This window comes from Alnus glutinosa, chromosome 2 (assembly GCF_958979055.1).
Source record: "Alnus glutinosa chromosome 2, dhAlnGlut1.1, whole genome shotgun sequence".
NCBI classification, from domain to species: Eukaryota; Viridiplantae; Streptophyta; class Magnoliopsida; order Fagales; family Betulaceae; genus Alnus; species Alnus glutinosa.
Window position 1 is genome coordinate 13977046 of NC_084887.1, and position 18472 is coordinate 13995517.

At 37.2% G+C, this 18472-nt stretch overlaps 1 long non-coding RNA gene across 1 annotated transcript; it reads right to left on the bottom strand.

Moving 5' to 3' along the window:
* Positions 1–1323: 1323 nt before the first annotated feature.
* Positions 1324–3600, bottom strand: LOC133859124 (uncharacterized). Its single transcript, XR_009898710.1, has 3 exons — positions 2901–3600; positions 2242–2271; positions 1324–1606 (listed from the first exon to the last, which is right to left on the bottom strand). It is a non-coding gene; the product is annotated as an uncharacterized LOC133859124 (long non-coding RNA).
* Between the last annotated feature and the right edge of the window lie 14872 nt (positions 3601–18472).

An 18472-nucleotide genomic window follows, 5' to 3' on the forward strand; every position in this document is an offset into this window, starting at 1 on the left:
CCGAGATCCGGCCAAAATGACCGGATCCGGCCGGATCTGACCGGGCCCGGAGGTTTCCTGCCGGAATCCGCCAATTTTGGCCGAATCCGGCCAAACATGTTCGCCGGATTCCTGCAACAGTTGCATTTTCATTTTTCGTAATTTTTTCGTGCGAACCAAACGCCGAAAAATATTTTCGAGAAAATAATTTCTTTTGAAATTGATTTCGTCGAAAATATTTTACGACGGAAACCATTTTACGTCGAAACAAACGGAGCATAAGTAACAACAGATGTGCCAGGTAATTAAATTCTTCACCCGAGAGAGCTTGATGCTACATTCTTTCAAAAGTTTTCAAGATTCTTATTCTATAAATTGAATAAAATTTGACATAGTATGCAAGTGTCGCTATAAAAAAACAGATGTTTTGAGTCACTTTTTTAGAACCATTTGAGGCCCTAAAAAGGGCTCTAAACAATTTGAGCCGTATTTTTTTTAGCCGTTTTGAAAACGGGTCCGCACATCAAGTATTAAAGACTCGGATTGATCCGTTTTTCCATAAAACAGTTCTAAATTGAGCCGCTTTTATAAAAACGACTTAAACCGGTTAGAGCCGCTTTAGAAAAGCGGCTCAAACTTTTTAAGTTGCTTTTATAAAGCGTTTCAAACCTTTTTGAGACGCTTTTCTAAAGCGTCTCAAAACAGTTTGAGCCAGTTCAATAAAAGCTCCTCCAACTGGCTTGAGACGATTGGTAAAATAGTTCAAACCTAATTGAGCCGTTTTATAAAGCGGCTCTAAACTTTTTGAGCCGCTTTTACAAAATTGGCTCAAAAGTTTTTAGAGTCTTTTTAAGTGTTAAAACGACTCTAAAATTTAAAAATAAAAAAATAAAAAATAAAAAATAAAAAAATAAAAGTATTTTTAATTTTTGTAATTTTTTTTAAATACCTAATAGCAAGAATGTTGTTCACATATATGAACTCATAAACATTCACATAAACTCATATATAACCCAAACTTCATATCAAGACATTAAAAAAAAAACAATGCCTTAATGTACACACCAAGATATTAAAACAAAACAAATACAAGAACATATCACCATAAATAATCACTCAACCCCAAACCGACCAAGTTACCTACGATCATAAACGACATATCACCATAAGTAATTTCAAAACATAATATATAAGTTACCTGTAACGCCCCGCCTTTTACAAAAAGATGTAAGTGAAATTTTTTTAATTTTTACGTGACATTACTACAATATCATCAGAGTTAAGATTTGGCAGCGGAATATAATATATATCCAACAAACTTGGAATTAAATAACACAACAGTGCTTCTAAGGAAAATACTTCAAAATATATAGAAAGAGTGTAATTGAATAATTACACATTAAAAATATTATTTGTGCCATGTATGGCACAAAAAATTTACAATCAAATCCCTCAGAGTATCCTTATTACAAATCAACAAATATATAAATATCGTTTTCCAAATATAATAATAATAATGGACTAGACATAGTAGTCCACAAAAGTGGGAGGCATCCTAGCCTCAGACACTGCTATCAAGATCTCCTAAAGATCTGGACAATCCTGATACTCTCCTCTTCCTCATACCCTGTAATAATATGTAATATAAAGAGGAAAACAACAATACAAAATACCTAAGTGAGTCAACTGTTTCCAATGATATAATGAATGCTGATTTATTTAATAAATGTAACATAATGCAAATATGGCTTTATAGTTACGTGTATATGCAATATATGATTTACGGTCGCGAATCATAGACATAGATTGAATATAAACATACCATAAAAACAGTAATATGACAGTTTTATATGCAAGGTTTAATTATCATCTTTTTGCACTCCTCTCGTGATGGAACCTACGGTCCGTCTTAGCATGTTGTGAGAACCTACGGTCCCAGCTGGCAATACCATCACCCCCCCCCCTCCCCCGCGGCTGTATTAGCCAACTCTCACTTAAAGCTTATTTTATCTTGGGCTAGGAACCTAAGGTCCCAGCTGGCCTGAAAACTTACGGTTATAGCATTCCATTATTATCTTTACGGGAACCTAAGGTCCCACTGGTAGCCATCACCCCCCCGCTACATACCAGCTTTGTTATTAACCATTTTAATTAAAATAGAAAATATGTAAAATCACATGCGCAAACAAATAAATAAAGAAGTAGACACAATATTATGAAAAATCCACCAGCTTCGTCCTCAGTAAGTATAGAGATACTTACAGCCTTTTGTGCAGCCTCTTAATTCATCTTCTGCAATAAACACATTTATACACACCGAGTGTTAACATTATCACTCGATTACATAGATCCGTTTATTGATTTATATATCCTATTGTATACACAGGAACAATCATCTATATTATTTATTACTCAACATAATATGATTAAGTCCCAATATTATCACTTAGTACATCTAATCATTTTTATGGAATATCAATCAGCATATAACCTCAATTAATCAATCTCAATTCAATAATAATATCACCACATAATCCACTAAAAATGATACATCACAAGCACAGCTTATCAAGACTGCATCTACAAAATCACAATACCCATCAAATAATCCCATGTAAATATATACCTTCCAAATTGGCTGAACCCACAAAACACACTCACTGCCAGTACAGAAACAGGGAACACGTAACCAAATACTCATCCGGTCAAAACAGTAAAAATACTCCATAATTACAAACCATTCCCAAGCTATCTACTACAAACATATACACACACTGCCGATACATCTCACACACAATGATCATAAATTCAAAGTACCCATAATCATAATTTAAATTAACACCAAAATACCTAGTTAATCAGTCCAAACAGAACCCATTCAAAATCAACAAGGTTAAACCAATTTAATCACAAGAAATTACCTAGGGATTTTCGACAGAAAATCTACTGAAATTGCCGGAAGAACACTGCCCGAGTCGTCACTGTGCCGTCGAAAACGCATCATCGGGCCGCTGGAAGGATACTACCGGAAACACACTGGGACTTGCCGGATTCGCACCGGAACTCGCCGGAAAACCATCCCTGGCAGAACCGGGTTCTCCGCAGTTTGCCGGCAGTCCTCTACCGTCAAAAACCATCGGAGAACAGCCCCCAATCGCCGGAGATCGCGCAGGACTTCACTGGGTCAGAGCACGGATCCGCGGGAAAGGTAGCTTCTGGCCGCCGGATCATCTTTGCCTTGCCGGAAGTCGGGCTCCAGGGCCGCCGTTTGTCGGGTTCTGCTCCTCCGACCTCTGTTCCTACCGGCGCTGGCCCACCGCCGAACGGATCCTCACACTCAGCCTCTCCCCTTCTCTCTCTTTCAATCCCTCTCGGTCTCCTTAGACTTAGTCGAAGTAAAGAGAAGAATAAGAAAAGAGAAGAAGGAAGAAAATAAAGAAAGGAGAAGAAAAGAGACCGTCAGTGAAACACTGAAGAGATGCGATTTTCAGAGGGGTGAGGGTGCGTTTTATAAATGTAAGAGTAATGAGTGTAGGAGGTGGAGAGCAGGCTAGTGAGTACTGTTAAATCAGAGCGGAGGACGAGCTGAATGAATTTTAAAAATGCGAGGGTGATGAGTGGAGGGAGCTGGAGAACGTGAGTTGATTTTAAAAAGGCCTTAAGTGGAATAAAACGTAAGGGATGCGCACAGAGAGATCATAATCAGCTATTTGAGTTTTATACACCGGGTCTTTTAATACCATTTTATACAAACCGAAAATAATAATGAAGTTAATTAATCTAGTGATTAACTATCTTGTCTATTTTATTAACTCAGTAATTTTTGGGTATAAAATAAATATCTGTTTCGTTAAAACAATGTTCATAAATCAATTGGATATTTTTATAAAACAGTTTACAAAATGAATGATTATTTATTCACATAAATATTTATTCTTTAACATTATTATTAGATCTGAAATTCAATTTAAGACATTAAATTATATGTCTTAAAATCTGGGTCGCTACATTACCTATGATTACAAACCGATCAAGTCCAACCGATAACACAAAAGTTACCAACATCATTTACAAAATTCAATAGTACTCCACCTACATTCACAACAACTCAAGATGTCTTTTTCACGATAGTTCCTTATGCATATCATCATCATCAGACGTCAAGAGCACGTGTGTATATATATATATATATATATATATATATATATATATATATATATATATATATATGATACACGTAATATTTTCAACTTTATATACTCAAAAAAATTATAGTTAATCATGTTTGGAGTTAACCTGGTGGACTGGCTATTGTGAATGTCACCCTCACGATGAGGGTGACTAATGTGAATTTTAAATATACTCGCAAGTGCACGAATCGTTTGTAGTTAATAAATTGCAAGTGCGAGGTTGATCTCACAGGGAATTGTGTTTTTGAAGAACAATTTTGTTTCTAAACTAATTAAATCTTTATCTAGTTCCAAAAAAGGGTTTGATTATGGTGAACAAAAAGAAAACATAAATAAAATGAAACAAAACAAAACAAAAGATACTAAGGTTTTGGAATCTACACCCACCAAATCATAGCAACATATTCTTATGTTCATCAATACATATCCGAAGTTCTCATCATACAAATCTTATGTATGTTCTACTATGCTTAAAAAAAACATTAAATCATTCAATGAATCCGTTCTTTGCACAAATCACAAAAGATATCCGGTTTAAGTCAAATCATCAAATGTATCCGTAGAATGAAACACAATGAATATCCAACGTTTTGATAAATAAAAACCCAAGCAATCAATTTAAATGAAACTATCTCAAATCATCACATGTATCCGTAAATCATAATAGATATCAAAGAATCATTTCAATAACTGAATTGAAGAAGAACAATTAGAAATAAAAAACACATAAAATCAGATAGTATAAACTTACATGATAATATTGTTGCTCTTCAATGATGAGGCTTCATCCTCAACCTTAATCTAGATACACATGATTATTGAAAATAAAACCTAACCTAAAGAAAAGCTAAACTAAAAATAAGAAAATATATTTGGTCTCTAGCTCCCCTCTTCTTCTTGAGGCTTAGAGGTCTATTTATAGGGAGAAAACAAACCCTAGAAGCTCTAGAAATTCTAGAAAAATTGGACTTCAATCTCTTAGTCAAATTTAGAAGCAATCATAGTACAAATCAGAATAGGATTCGTCCAAATTTGCGTTCTTATATTGCGGAACACTTTTGGCATAGCAGACATCCGAATTAGGAAAATTCTATTTCATAATGATTTGTATAATTTTGAGTTAGCTTTCTAACGCCACTAATTTCACCTTAATCTGATACTTGAATGGAAAGTTATGGCCAAACTACTTTGACATGTGCAGAATCTGAATTCTAATTCGATTTTGACACCAATTAGAGAAAATTCAATTTAGTCCTCTCCTTGATTTGGTTAAACATAACCACATCATCTAGGTCTTCTCAAAGTATGCTTTCTTTCAAACTTTGCATTTTTCACCTTAAAGCTATTGTTTTCTCTCAATGACCAGCAAAATACTAAAATACCAAAACTAACCAAAAACATTATGAAATAATAAAGCTAAAGGTTTAGTAAATGCAAATTAAGGGGTCCAAATATACAATATTTTGCACTCATCAAATAATCCAAACTTACATTTTGATAGTCCCTTAGCAAAACAAAACAAAAAAAATAAAATGAAAGCATGTAATATAAATCCTCTTTCGTGGGAGAGGCGATTGCATTTAGCGTATGCAACAAGCTTTTTAAACTCTTAGGACTCCCTAGTGGACGAGTGAAGTCTCGTGAGGATTTGCCAGGAATGATACTCACAAACATTTTAAAACACTATGTTGTTGACAAACAATGATTTCCTTACAAACACATGGTTCACACATCATAAGCAAATTTAACAAGATGAACATCACACTCACACCATTAGGACATCAAAAATCAATCAACTTATAGGTGAAAAATTGAGACAACTCAGGTTTAAATGAGTGCAAAGTTAGATTAACATAGACTCATGAGGTTTCAATTTTTCTCAAAGTTTGTGTACCTCAAAATAAATAAGAATCTCATCAAATGTAAATAACCAAGGCTTAAATCAAAATGTTCTTTTTTTTTTTTTCCTTTTTTTTTTTCAACTAAAAAAAAAAATGCAAGTGGGGTAGATAGAATTCTCCAAAGACCCAGGTTCGTTCCCAAGAAAGTGAGGGGGGTCACATGGACCTCTTAAGTCCCAAGACCTTCTTAGCCAGAACTTCCCTAGACACTTGGATAGGGGCCGTAAGACCAAACTAGCAATTTTTTTTTATTTTTTGGTTTTTTATTTTTATTTTTATTTTTTCCATCTTAGCAAATCAAGTGGGAGAAAGAGAAAGAGGGAAGTTCCCGAGTCAACCAGTGCCCAACTCAAAAGGACAATTCGTTATTTGGAGTACATCCGCCCCTTCTTATGGGCAGGAGCATGTGCAAGCCATCACAACTTTGAGGTCAGGAAGGCAAGTGGATAATCAAGTGGCCATGCCTAAAGAAACCACTGAGGCGGCAAAAGATGAGGAAAACTATGACAAGACTTAAAGAGATCTTGGACCACACACTGTCGTTCCAACGGCTAAGGAGAGTCCTCAAAAGTTTGTTCCCAAAGCTCCATTTCCAGAAAGACTTACGGCTCCCAAAAAAGGATCAAAGTTTGATGATATTTTGGAAGTGTTTAAACACGTTCAGATCAACATTCCATTCCTCAATGCCATCCAACAAGTGCCTTCGTATGCCAAATTTCTGAAGGATTTGGTGGCCATCAAGAGAAGGACAAATGTTCCCAAGAAAGCTTTCCTAACTGAGCAGGTCAGCTCTATTCTGCAATGCAAGATTCCTACCAAGAATAAGGACCCTGGTTGTCCTACAATTGCGTGCATGATAGGTGATATCAAGGTTGAAAGAGCTCTCTTGGATTTGGGGGCCAGTGTGAATCTCTTGCCATATTCAATATATGTCCAGTTGGGATTAGGAGAGCTAAAACCCACTTCAGTGACACTTTAGCTGGCCGACAGATCTGTGAAAGTCCCAAGGGGAATCATTGAAGATGTTCTGATCAAAGTTGATAAGTTCTACTACCCTATGGACTTCATCGTCTTAGACACAAAACCGGTTATGAATGCGGAGATTCAGATTCCAGTAATACTAGGGCGTCCCTTTTTAGCTATGGTTAATGCCTTAATCAACTGTAGGATTGGAGTCATGAAGTTATCTTTCGAGAATATGACAGTGGAGCTGAATTTTTTGATATGACAAGTATTGAAGACCAATTGGGAAAGAGCCTTACTGCATTTGGAGGCGACATGGACCTAGACACATTACTGCATTTTTCTAGGACGATCCGTATTTGTTCAAGTATTGTCCCGATTAGATCATTAGGAGATGTGTCCCTGAGCCCGACCAATCTAGTGTCATCTCCTTTTGTCACGATCATGCTTGTGGAGGCCACTTCAGCGCGAAGAAGACTGCTACAAAGATTTTGCAGTGCGGATTTTATTGGCCGACCATCTTTCAAGACGCTCACACTTATTGTGTCTCATGCGAGCGTTGTCAGAAGCTAGGGAGTATTTCACGCCGAAATATGATGCCCCTCACCCTATTCTTATTGTTGAGATCTTTGATGTGTGGGGCATCGATTTCATGGGACCTTTCCCACTCTCCTTCGGCTATCTGTACATTTTGGTTGCAGTGGACTACGTGTCCAAATGGGTGGAGGCGGTTGCCTGCAAGACCAATGACCACAGAGTTGTGGTTCAGTTTTTAAAAGACACTATATTTGCTCGTTTTGGTACTCCTCGAGCAATTATTAGTGATGGTGGAAAGCATTTCTGCAACCGGGTCTTCGAGCAGCTGATGAAGAAGTATTGCATCACGCACAAAGTTGCCACTCCCTATCACCCTTAGACGAGCGGTCAAGTGGAGGTTTCAAACATAGAGATCAAGAGAATTTTGGAGAAGACGGTGAACCCGTCAAGGAAAGATTGGTCTCTTCGTTTGAACGATGCATTATGGGCATACCGAACAGCCTTCAAGACCCCGATTGGCATGTCACCCTACAGTATTGTATACGGAAAAGCATGTCATCTGCCAGTGGAATTGGAGCACAGAGCCTACTGGGCCATTAAGCAACTGAATTTCGATCTCATAAAGGTTGGCTCACTGAGGAAGCTTCAACTCAACGAATTGGAAGAGCTGAGGAACGATGCTTGTGACTGTGCTAGGTTGTACAAAGCACGGATGAAGAAGGTTCATGACCAGAACATATTGAGACGATCTTTTGAACCTGGTCAAAAAGTCATTCTTTACAATTCACGTCTGCATATGTTTCCAGGGAAGCTCTGATCTCGATGGACAGGCCCATTCATTGTTCGTTCAGTATTTTCTTATGGGACCATTGAGATTGAGGATCCAAAGAATGGCAGTACTTTCAAGGTGAATGGGCAAAGACTGAAGCCATTTTTGGAGTTACCGAGCCCAGAGATTGAGACAACCCTTTTGGAGGATCCGAGTTACTCGGAATGATTGTTGTCAGGATGGAAAGTCTGGCTGAAGACTGAAAACTTAGCGCTTGTGGGAGGCAACCCTTATTATTTTTCCTTATCATTTGATCTTAATTCTTGTTATTTTAGTTGTGATTTTCAGGACAATGTTTCCCGTTCAAGTTTGGGGGGCAATGTCCTTTTGTAGTGTGCCCAGCTTGCATCACCCACTTCGGTATTGTATCTCTCGCCACATTGGGGACAATGTGTCATTTTAGTTTGGGGGTGGGATAGACATGTCTGTTTGTTATCATTTATTGTTTTTGTTGATATTTTGTGTTTATTCAAAAAAAAATAAATAAATAAAAAATAAATAAATAAAACTTTTATTGTTAGTTGAGCATGGTTACATTTTACTATGGTTTGCATATCATTGGTTTGTCTAACATGTTGAATTTTGCATGTCATTAAAATTTGAAATCTTTTGACTCATCTATTGGATTATAGAGACTTGACATGTTTAAATCATTTATCACAAACACGGTAGCATAGGATCTGTGAGGCATGAAATTTGATTTGAAAATGTGTGTCTTGAGACTTGTAGGATGACTTGTTGATGAAACCTTGGCTTATTAAAAAAAAAAAAAAAAAAAAAAAAAAAAAAAAAGCCTTAGAATAATATCACCAATTTGAGTTCTCATTGAGTAACCGGGCCCCTTGCCTCACTAAGCATTGGGTGTTCGCGTAAAAAGATGAGAATTTCAGGATTGGTTGTTTGTTTGGCTAGTTTGACTTCGTAGCCTTTTTGACTTGAGTAAGTAAGCCCCTAGGGATGTTTTACATCTAGTGCCCTAAAACCACCTGGTTTGGGAGTCACTGGCCCAACACTCGTTACATAGGTCAATTAGAAAGCTTAAGGGAGTCAAGCATTGCACAGCCGACACAAAAATAATGAATAAAAGAAATTGCACATTTAAGCCTTGGTTAGATTCATCTGATGGAACTCTTGTGAGTTTTTGGATACACATGCTTTGAGAAAAATTGAAACCTCATGATTCTATGTTATTAACACCTTACACTTTTGAACTTGTGCTGTCTCAATTTTTCAACTATGAGTCGATCGATTTTTGATAACATTATGATGTGATATTCATTTTGTTAAACATGCTCATGATGTGTGAACCAGCTGTTTTAATGCGGATTTTTGCTCAATTGATAATGCAGCATTTCAATGTTTGTGGGTATCATTTCTGGCAAACCCTCACGAGACTTCACTCGTCCACTAGGGAGTCCTAGGGGTTTAAAATGCTTGTTGCATATGCTAAATGCAATCGTTTCTCCCACGAAAGAGGATTTATGTTTCATGCTTTGATTTTGTTTTTCATTTTGTTTTGCTAAGGGACTAGCAAAATGTAAGTTTGGGGGTATTTGATGAGTACCAAATATTGTATATTTGGACCCCTTGATTTACATTAGTTAGACCTTTAGCCTTACTATTTTCTGATTTTTTGTTTGTTTTTGTGTTTTTGTGTTTTATAGGTCAATAAGAGAGGAATGGCAAAATTTCATGTGGAAATACTTGGAAATTCGGAAGTCCTGAAAAGTCGATCGATCGAAATTTTGCCCGAAGTCGATCGATCGAATAAAAGTCGATCGATCGAAATTTCCTAGAACTTACTTTTGCAGAAGTGTGCCAGAACACCCAATCAGGAGCTTCTCCATAACAAAAAGCAGTTCTCCCTCTGATTTTCACAGTAGAACACGCTGGTTTTGTGACCTTGGTTGTCTCTAGCAAGAGAGGAACCCTAGAGGGGGTTAGAGGAGTCATTTTACATGGGTTTCTAACCATAATTTTCTTCTATAAAGCCATAGCCATGCCTCCTTGTTGGGAGAGTTCAAAGAGCTGTAGCTAGGTTTAATTTCGTGCATTTTGTAGTTTATTTCAGTAGCTCTTTTCTTTAGACATTTGTCTTTGTAAAGCTTTTCTTATATTTTCATGTTTGTTCTTCAAGTTTTTGTGGTGTTCTTAGTCATGGGAGGCTAGAACTCTCAACTAAGGTTGAGGATGAAACCTCTCCATTGATGACACTCACACTCTTGTAGTCCTACTTGCACATTTAATGCTATATCATTATATTATTCAAGTTCCATTCATTTAAATGTTTTATCTTTTGCAATGAATGTGGTTTGTGGTAGAAATAGGACATTTAATGTGTTTCAACCGATGGATACATTGTTTTATCGGTTTGAAAGATGATATCCATTGTGATTTATTCTTTGAATGGATATAATGGATGATTTGATTTCAAATGGGTACTCTTTGTGATTTATCTTTGAGTTGGATTCATTTAATGGTTCTAAGTTGATGGTTAAGAGACTTGAATGACACCCTAAGCTTAATGTTCTTTGGATGTTCAAGTGGAAACCAAGAGTGTGAGTTGTTGGAGATGGTTTGGTGAATTCCTTAGCCTTAGTCCCTTTTTACATATTTCATTTCTTCCTCTTTACTTAGCATTTTTGGTGCATGTTTAACCTTCAAACTCTTGGAACTAGGTTAGAATGAGGTTGATTAAGCAAGACACTGATTTTTGACCATTTCCCTGTGGATTCGACTTCGCACTTTGCACACACTATATTGCAAACGATTCGTGCGCTTGCAAGTACTCTTTAAAACTCACAACAGGCGTCGTAGATCACGTTTCTGAAATCGGATTTGAGTTTGGACGGTTGGATCTTCGTGGATCATTATTTTTGTATGAAAAATCTTAAGAGAAAATCCTCTCTTTTTGTTTCTTTTTCTCTCGGGTTAGATGACCCTTTTCCATTTTGTTTTCTTCTAATAGCAGAGGCCGTGCGCCTTTGCTTTGGAAAGGCCATTTGGCCTTTTCATTTATTTGAGAAGGGAGGTGCACGTGCGCCTCTCTTCTATTTTTTTTTTCTTTTTCTTTTTTGACTTTTTGACTTTTCTTTTTCTTTTATTTCTTTTCTTTTTATTATTATTTTAATGGCCGTATGGCCTTTTGATTCAAAGGCCATCAGGCCTCTTTCCTATATATATTATTTTATTTTCTAATTTCTTTTCTTTTCAATTTTATTCTATTTTCTTTTATAATTTCTTTTTCTTTTCTATTTCTTTGGACCTAAAAATATTCCTTTATATTTTTAATGGCACTAAATTAATTTTAATCAATTATTTACTCAAATTTCGTATTTTAATTACTACGAAATTAGAAAATAGAATACGAAATTTCGTATTTCTTTGGACATTACAGAGAGCATCTGGAGGGTTAATAGTGCAACCGGCTTTCCAAATTCGCTGAAATTCTTTCCCAAATAGAGCCGCGTCCGGATGGTGTTGCCCTAGTGTTTGGACGGTTGCACTTCTGCTGCACGCAATTTTCATAATAAGGATTGAACGTCCGGATAGTGTGGACTGACGTCTGGATGGTTGTAAATCTTCTGCACGTCTTGCCTTATCAAGGATAGCGTCCGGACGGAATAAGCACGTCATCCGAACGTTTGTTGCTACCTTCCCATATCTATGTTTGGAAAAGAAATCCTTTTACTTGTCAAACACTAAAAGGTGTCTAGATGTGTTGCTGAGACGTCCTTGGAACAGTTTGAAGCTTCTGGACACAAATGGGATTCCGAACGAAAAGTTCTCGTTGTTCGGATGGATGTTGCTTGACAGAAGAGCGTCCGGACGGAATATCACGTCGTCCGGATGGATACAAGGGACTTGAACTTCACTTCTTGAAATCTGCACAGAATCTTCTTGAAGTTAACTAAAATGTAGACTCTGAATAGAAACAACATCCCAAATAAAATAAGTAACATTACATAGAAGTGATTTTGACCAATAGAATGTAGCCAATTACAAACTAACAAACTCCCCCTTTGGCCATTTTAGGACAAAAATCACTTGACCAGTTTAAAAATACAATCCTGGTCCGAATAAAAAATACTCCCCCTTTTTGTCTCAAAAGGATAAAATAGAGTATAAGAAAAACTACAATAAAATTACTCTCCCTCAATGTCTCAATAGGACAAGGGTAAACAGAGTAAATAAATCTAAGAGTTATAAAGTTTTACAAAAATCCAAAAACAATTAAAACAAATTGTCTCAAAATAAATAACCAACGCACTAAAAAGAAATCAATCCTCAGCCAAGGTAGGATGGTTCTCTTTATAATGAGCCGGATGATGGTGCTCGAGACACTCATGAAGATCCAGTTGACACGGCTCCACAGGAAGGTCAATAGAATGAACTACCCGCTGCATCGAGCTCATACCTTCGTGCAATGACTCTAGAGAGGCTAGAATCTGGGTCAACACTGCATCAAACTATGGAGGTGGAGGAATAGTCTGTGAAGACGGTGCTACAGTAGGCATCTTAACATGTATAGGAGGAGGCTGAGATGCTTCATCTTGGACTTCATGCCTCAGCTGGGCATTAGACTTCATTAGTGTCTGCTTGCTAAGGGGTTACTGTATCTTCATTTTGGGCTCTCCAAATATACTTATACCAGACAGCATAATAATTTTTGTAATCAAGCAGCCAAAAGGATGACCTAGTATTCTCATCTCGGGCTTCCAACATGATATTAAGAATATGTTTGCACAAGCATAATGGCAATCTCATAATGATGGGATACAGGAACTGAGCTCTCTTCTGGATTAGATTACTCCTCGTAACAGTAGGCCAGAGGTTGTGCTGGATAATATTCGTGACCAGGCGGTGCGGGGGAGACAAAGCATCAATTTTGATAGTAGTAGCTCGCTCCTCGCCCTATGGAACAACATGAAAGAACTCCCTAAGATCATCCAATGAAGGAGCCACCAAGACCTCATTAAAAAGGCTTTCTAAAATCTGAAGCATTGGTACTCCTATGATCTGGCTGATGACTTGAGGATCAACTATAATTACATGCCCCTCAACTGTAGATTGAAGGAAAATGCCATTGTCCTCATCCTGCACAACCTCTAGATGAGTACAGAACTCTCTGACCAGTCTGGTGAGTACGATGCAGGCGCAATTGTGGAGGTAGCCCCAGTTATATGTTTGAATAATCTCACTGATAACATCCAAGGGAGCTACCATAACATCAGCCTTGACTACATTCCACTCTGGAATGACCGGTCTGTTGGCAATTTTGGCTTTGGAAGCAGCATCGCCTTCCTCTGTCGGACTCTGCACTGCGAGCTGCTAGCAGACATGATTCTGCAAAGAATAACCAAAAAAAAAAAATTTGCCAAAAAATAACAACAAGGATATTAGGTTCTGTTAGTCCCAAAAAAAAAAAATTGGCATTATAACGGCAGTAAACTAAACTTCCCAAAATTTACAAACAAGTAATATATCCAACACAATCTAGATAAATGCCATAACAAATAATCCAAACTCAGCTGCAGATATCATAGATATAAATATGCAGTTTTTATCTCAAGAATATACCACAAAAATACATAAATAGTTAAAATAACTGAAAAGCAGTTTAAGGATGGAGCAACATACCTGGAAACGAGATAAAGGACAAAAAAGGACAAAATAAGCCAAGAATATGCAGGAAACTACGAGAAAATTGCAACAAAACGACAAAAAAAAGGAAAAAATGAAATGGGATGCAGCGGCTAGGGCTGAGACACGATTTTTATCCCTGTAGGGTGCCTGTCCGGACGCACCACTAACCCACCTGGATGCGGGATGCCACACAAGCATTCAACAAAGCCGTGTGTGTCTGGATGTGTCATCTGACCATCTAGCCGTTTGAGCTGCACTCGTTTGGATGCAAGAAGAGACCGTTCAGGCGCTTCACACTAAAAAACAGAAACTGAAGGAAAATTTGCAGAAAAATAATTTTCCCTAATGTCAGCTTCAGAATACGCATATATAATCAACTGATATAGTAGTCAGATAGCACTTCAAAAATATGTAGAGATATAATTGAGAGTTAAGAGTTCAATTTGCACAAAATTTCCTGTATATAGAAATTTTAAATAAATTACTCAACTCATGCAATACGCGCGTGTGTGTGAAAACTTTCTTAATAAGATATGAAGTTCACTAATATGACTTAAAGCAACTGAATTTTCTAAACACGAGAGAAAATTAATGAAGATCAGTCAAAAGTCAAACCTTATTTTTCTAGGGCCTAGCAACCCTCATTTGATACACTCCCCCTAAGATGCAGCACTTTTCTTTTACTTAGTCCTTTAGTGATCATTTATTTCTGCAATGATTTGGTCACTGATTATTTCTTTAGGGACAAGTTCAATAACAGATTTGAAAAATGTAGGACTTCTAATTTATCAAGTGTGTACAATAGTGTTAAACAAAATATCACAATGCGGAAAATAAATAGACAGATATTTTGTTGACGAAATGGAAACTCAATTAAGAGAAAAACTACTTTGGGGCAGCCAAACCTAGGATATCCACTATTCAGAAGACAAAGCTAGTACATAAACAGTAACACTCACATACACGATGTAGTGATCGTATCTAGCACTCTGACGTGTAACCCAACATGAATGCCTTCTAACCAAGTCACCTACTTGAAGGGGTCTTCAATGGAATCCTTTACCTTAGGGCCAGCCCCTAAGATAGACTTTAGTTCAGCACAGCAACAACACTTGGCAACGGCTTGAGAGTAGGTGGATCAGCACAATAAGTCTAAAAATAAACTCTCTAAGTACTACGGAATTCACTGCCGAATTCTTACAAATAACATGCCTAAGGGCCTCTGCGTCTAACTTGAATTAACTAGGAGGTGTCCGGAAGGACAACTGTGCGATCAGCTTTCCAAATTCACTTGAAATTCTTTCCTGAATAGAGCCTCATCCGGACGGTGTTGCCCTAGCGTCTAGACGGTTTCACTTTAGCTTCATGCAATTTCCATATCAAGGCTTTGAGTGTCCGGACCATGAGGTATGACATCTGGAAGGTTGAACTTCTTCTACACGACTTGCCTTATAAAGGATAGCATCCGGACAGGAACACACATCATTCGGACAAATGCAGCTGCCTTCTCATATCTGTGTTTTGGAAAGAAATCTTTCAACTTGTCGAACGCTGAAAGGCATCCGGACATGTTGCTGAGAAGTCCGGACAGATGCAAGCTGGAAAAGTTTGAGTTATCAACACAGAGGAAGGTCCGGACGTGTTTGTTTTTGTGTTGGCTGCATTCTGTTGGACAAAATCACTTCTATGTAATGTTGCTGATCTTAAGGGAAGCCGTATCAGTTCAGAGTCTTCAAATATTCAGAGTTTATTTCTCTGATATGGAAAGGGCCTCATTATGGCAAGATTAGTGTCACAAGCATCAAGAAGGAATGCTTGGACTCCAAGAAGACTCTGCAAAGTCTACAGCTCAGCAAAAGTCAGATCCCGAGTTTATTGTCCGAACTGCCTAGTGAAATGCCTGGACACTCATCAGTCAATAACATAAACAATGATGATTTTAAACAGGGATTCCGCTATTTAGAGTTCTTCCAGAAGATTCTGCACAATCTACAAGTCAGAAAAATTGGATCCATTGCAGTCGTCCGGATGACATGATATACCTTCTGGATGCCCATTTGTCCAAAGCATCATCCGTCCGGGCGACGAAAACTTTCGATCCGGACCTTCCTCTGTGTCGAGAAGCTTCGAATTGCTCCAGCTTGCATCCGTCTGAATGTTTCAGCAGCACATCCGGACGACACTCAGTGTTTGACAAGCTATGGGATTTCTTTCCAAAACATGGATATGGAAAGATCACAGTAATCGTCCGGACAATGTGGATTCTTGACCGGACGTGCTCATCCATAAGGCAGTTATCGTATTCAAAATCCAGACGTCCGAACGCCAGTCTTCATGGTCCGGACGCATGAGCATCAAAAATGGAAATTGCGTGCATCTGATCAACCATTTGGACGACCATTCCCTTGGTTCGAATGCGTGAAGCCTTGATATGAAAATTGCGTGCAGTTGAAGTGAGACCGTCTGGACAACAGGGCAACACCGTTCAGACATGGCTCAAATCAGGAAAGAATTTCAGTGAAATTTTGGAAAGCCGATCGCACAGTTGTCTGTCCGGACGCCCTATGACTACCGTCGGGACGGTGCCTAAGTTTTTCAAGCCAGACGCTCATTTGAATCTGCAGCCTATAAATAGAGGTCCCTAGGCTTGAGAACAGCAAGAATTTGGTATTGAATTCCTTAGTGCTTAGAGACTTAAATTTTAAGGTTATTGTGCTGAGTTAGTCTCTCTGAAGCAGTTGTTGTGTGTGAGATGTTGCTGCTCTGATCTGAAGTCTATCTTAGGGGTTAGCCCTAAGGTAAAGGATTCCGTTGAAGACCCCTTTAGGTAGGAGACCTGGTTGGGAGGCATTCGTGTTGGGCTACACGTTATAGTGCAAGGTACGACCACTACATCAGGGGTATGTGAGTGCATATGGTTGTTCAGAAATAAAAATAAATTCAAACATGCAATTAATCAAAACAAAATAAATAATAAAAGCAATAAACTTTCAAGTTAAAAAGAACTAAGGTTGTGGAATCCACCTCATTAATTCATGACAACATATATTCTTGATCATTGATTTTACCCATATTCTACATGATAATCAAGAAATCAATCTTGTTACCATGGAAAATATCATCGTTAAAATCCTTAACAAAAATATAAAGCATGTTCTTCTTCACTTTTAAAAGAAATTAAAATCAAATTATCTATTGTATTCGTCAAAAACAAATCACAATATAAACCAAGCAGTCAATTAATAAAAATAATCCTAGATCATGAGAAAAACCTGATTAAACTCATATCCAGAATTTGTCATCTATTAATTGATATGAAGCAAGAATAATTTTAATCATTCAATTAAACATCCTCCTGGGTAAAATCAAATTTCAAAAATAACTGCTGAAATTCATTCATGGGGTTTCATTCTTAACCTTAGTTGAGAATTTAGCCTCTCATAATATTAAAATACATGGCAGAATATAAATAAAAATACATAGACAAGAGAGAACTTGAAATTAAGGACAAAACCCAAGCATAAAAGCTCCTTCCTCTGCTGCTCGTCGTGAGATTCTTGAGAAATTGAAAACTGAAAGTCCCTCCTTCGTGCGTCCAGTCGAGAGAGAAAAGAAAGTGTCTAAAAACTAAAAAAAATCTGAAGCTAAAACAAAATGTGTCTCCTGAAATGCGTTCGAAGAGAGGCTTTTATAGCTAGAAAAATTTCAACCTTTCTTCCACCGCCTTTTTTCTTTTTTCTTTTCTACTCCTGCACTGCGTTTCTTTCTTTTCTTCTTTTCTTCTTTTATTCGCTTCCAGTGCGGCGCTGTGCCCATTTTTCTTCTTCCCTTTCTTATCTTCTGCAGATTGTTAACAAAAGTCTACATATATCATTTAATGCGTTAGACTTCTCTTGTTTCTTTTTTTTCTTTTCTTTTCTGGTCCAGCAGGTGTTGCAATTCGGCGCCTCTTCTTTCTTTTTTTTTTTTTTTTTATTCTTTTTCGTCTTTCCTGAAAAATTGTAACAAAAGTCTCCATGTATATAATAAAAGTCTTCATCTTAATTTTCTTCCTTCAATGCAATATCTTTTCAGACTTCTCTTATTCCTTTTGTTCTTTTATTTTCTACTTTCTTTCCCGTGTCTATCCCACAGTAGCAAGAGTCACATTAAAGTCTTTTGTCTTTTCTTCATTTTTGATTTGCCTTTTCTCTTCTTTGGTCCACGTTCTAGCATATTTGTTCTCCTTTTCTTCATTTTCATTTCTTCTTCTTTTAAGCACATGAAAATATTAAAACATTAAAAACAAGGCAAAATGTTAAATTACAATGAGATTAAGGATTTAACAATAGCAAATTAAAGGGTTTGAATGTGTAATATTCAAGACCTATCACACACTGTTGACACACACAGTTAATTAGAAGTCCAATAATTTTCAATTGGTATAA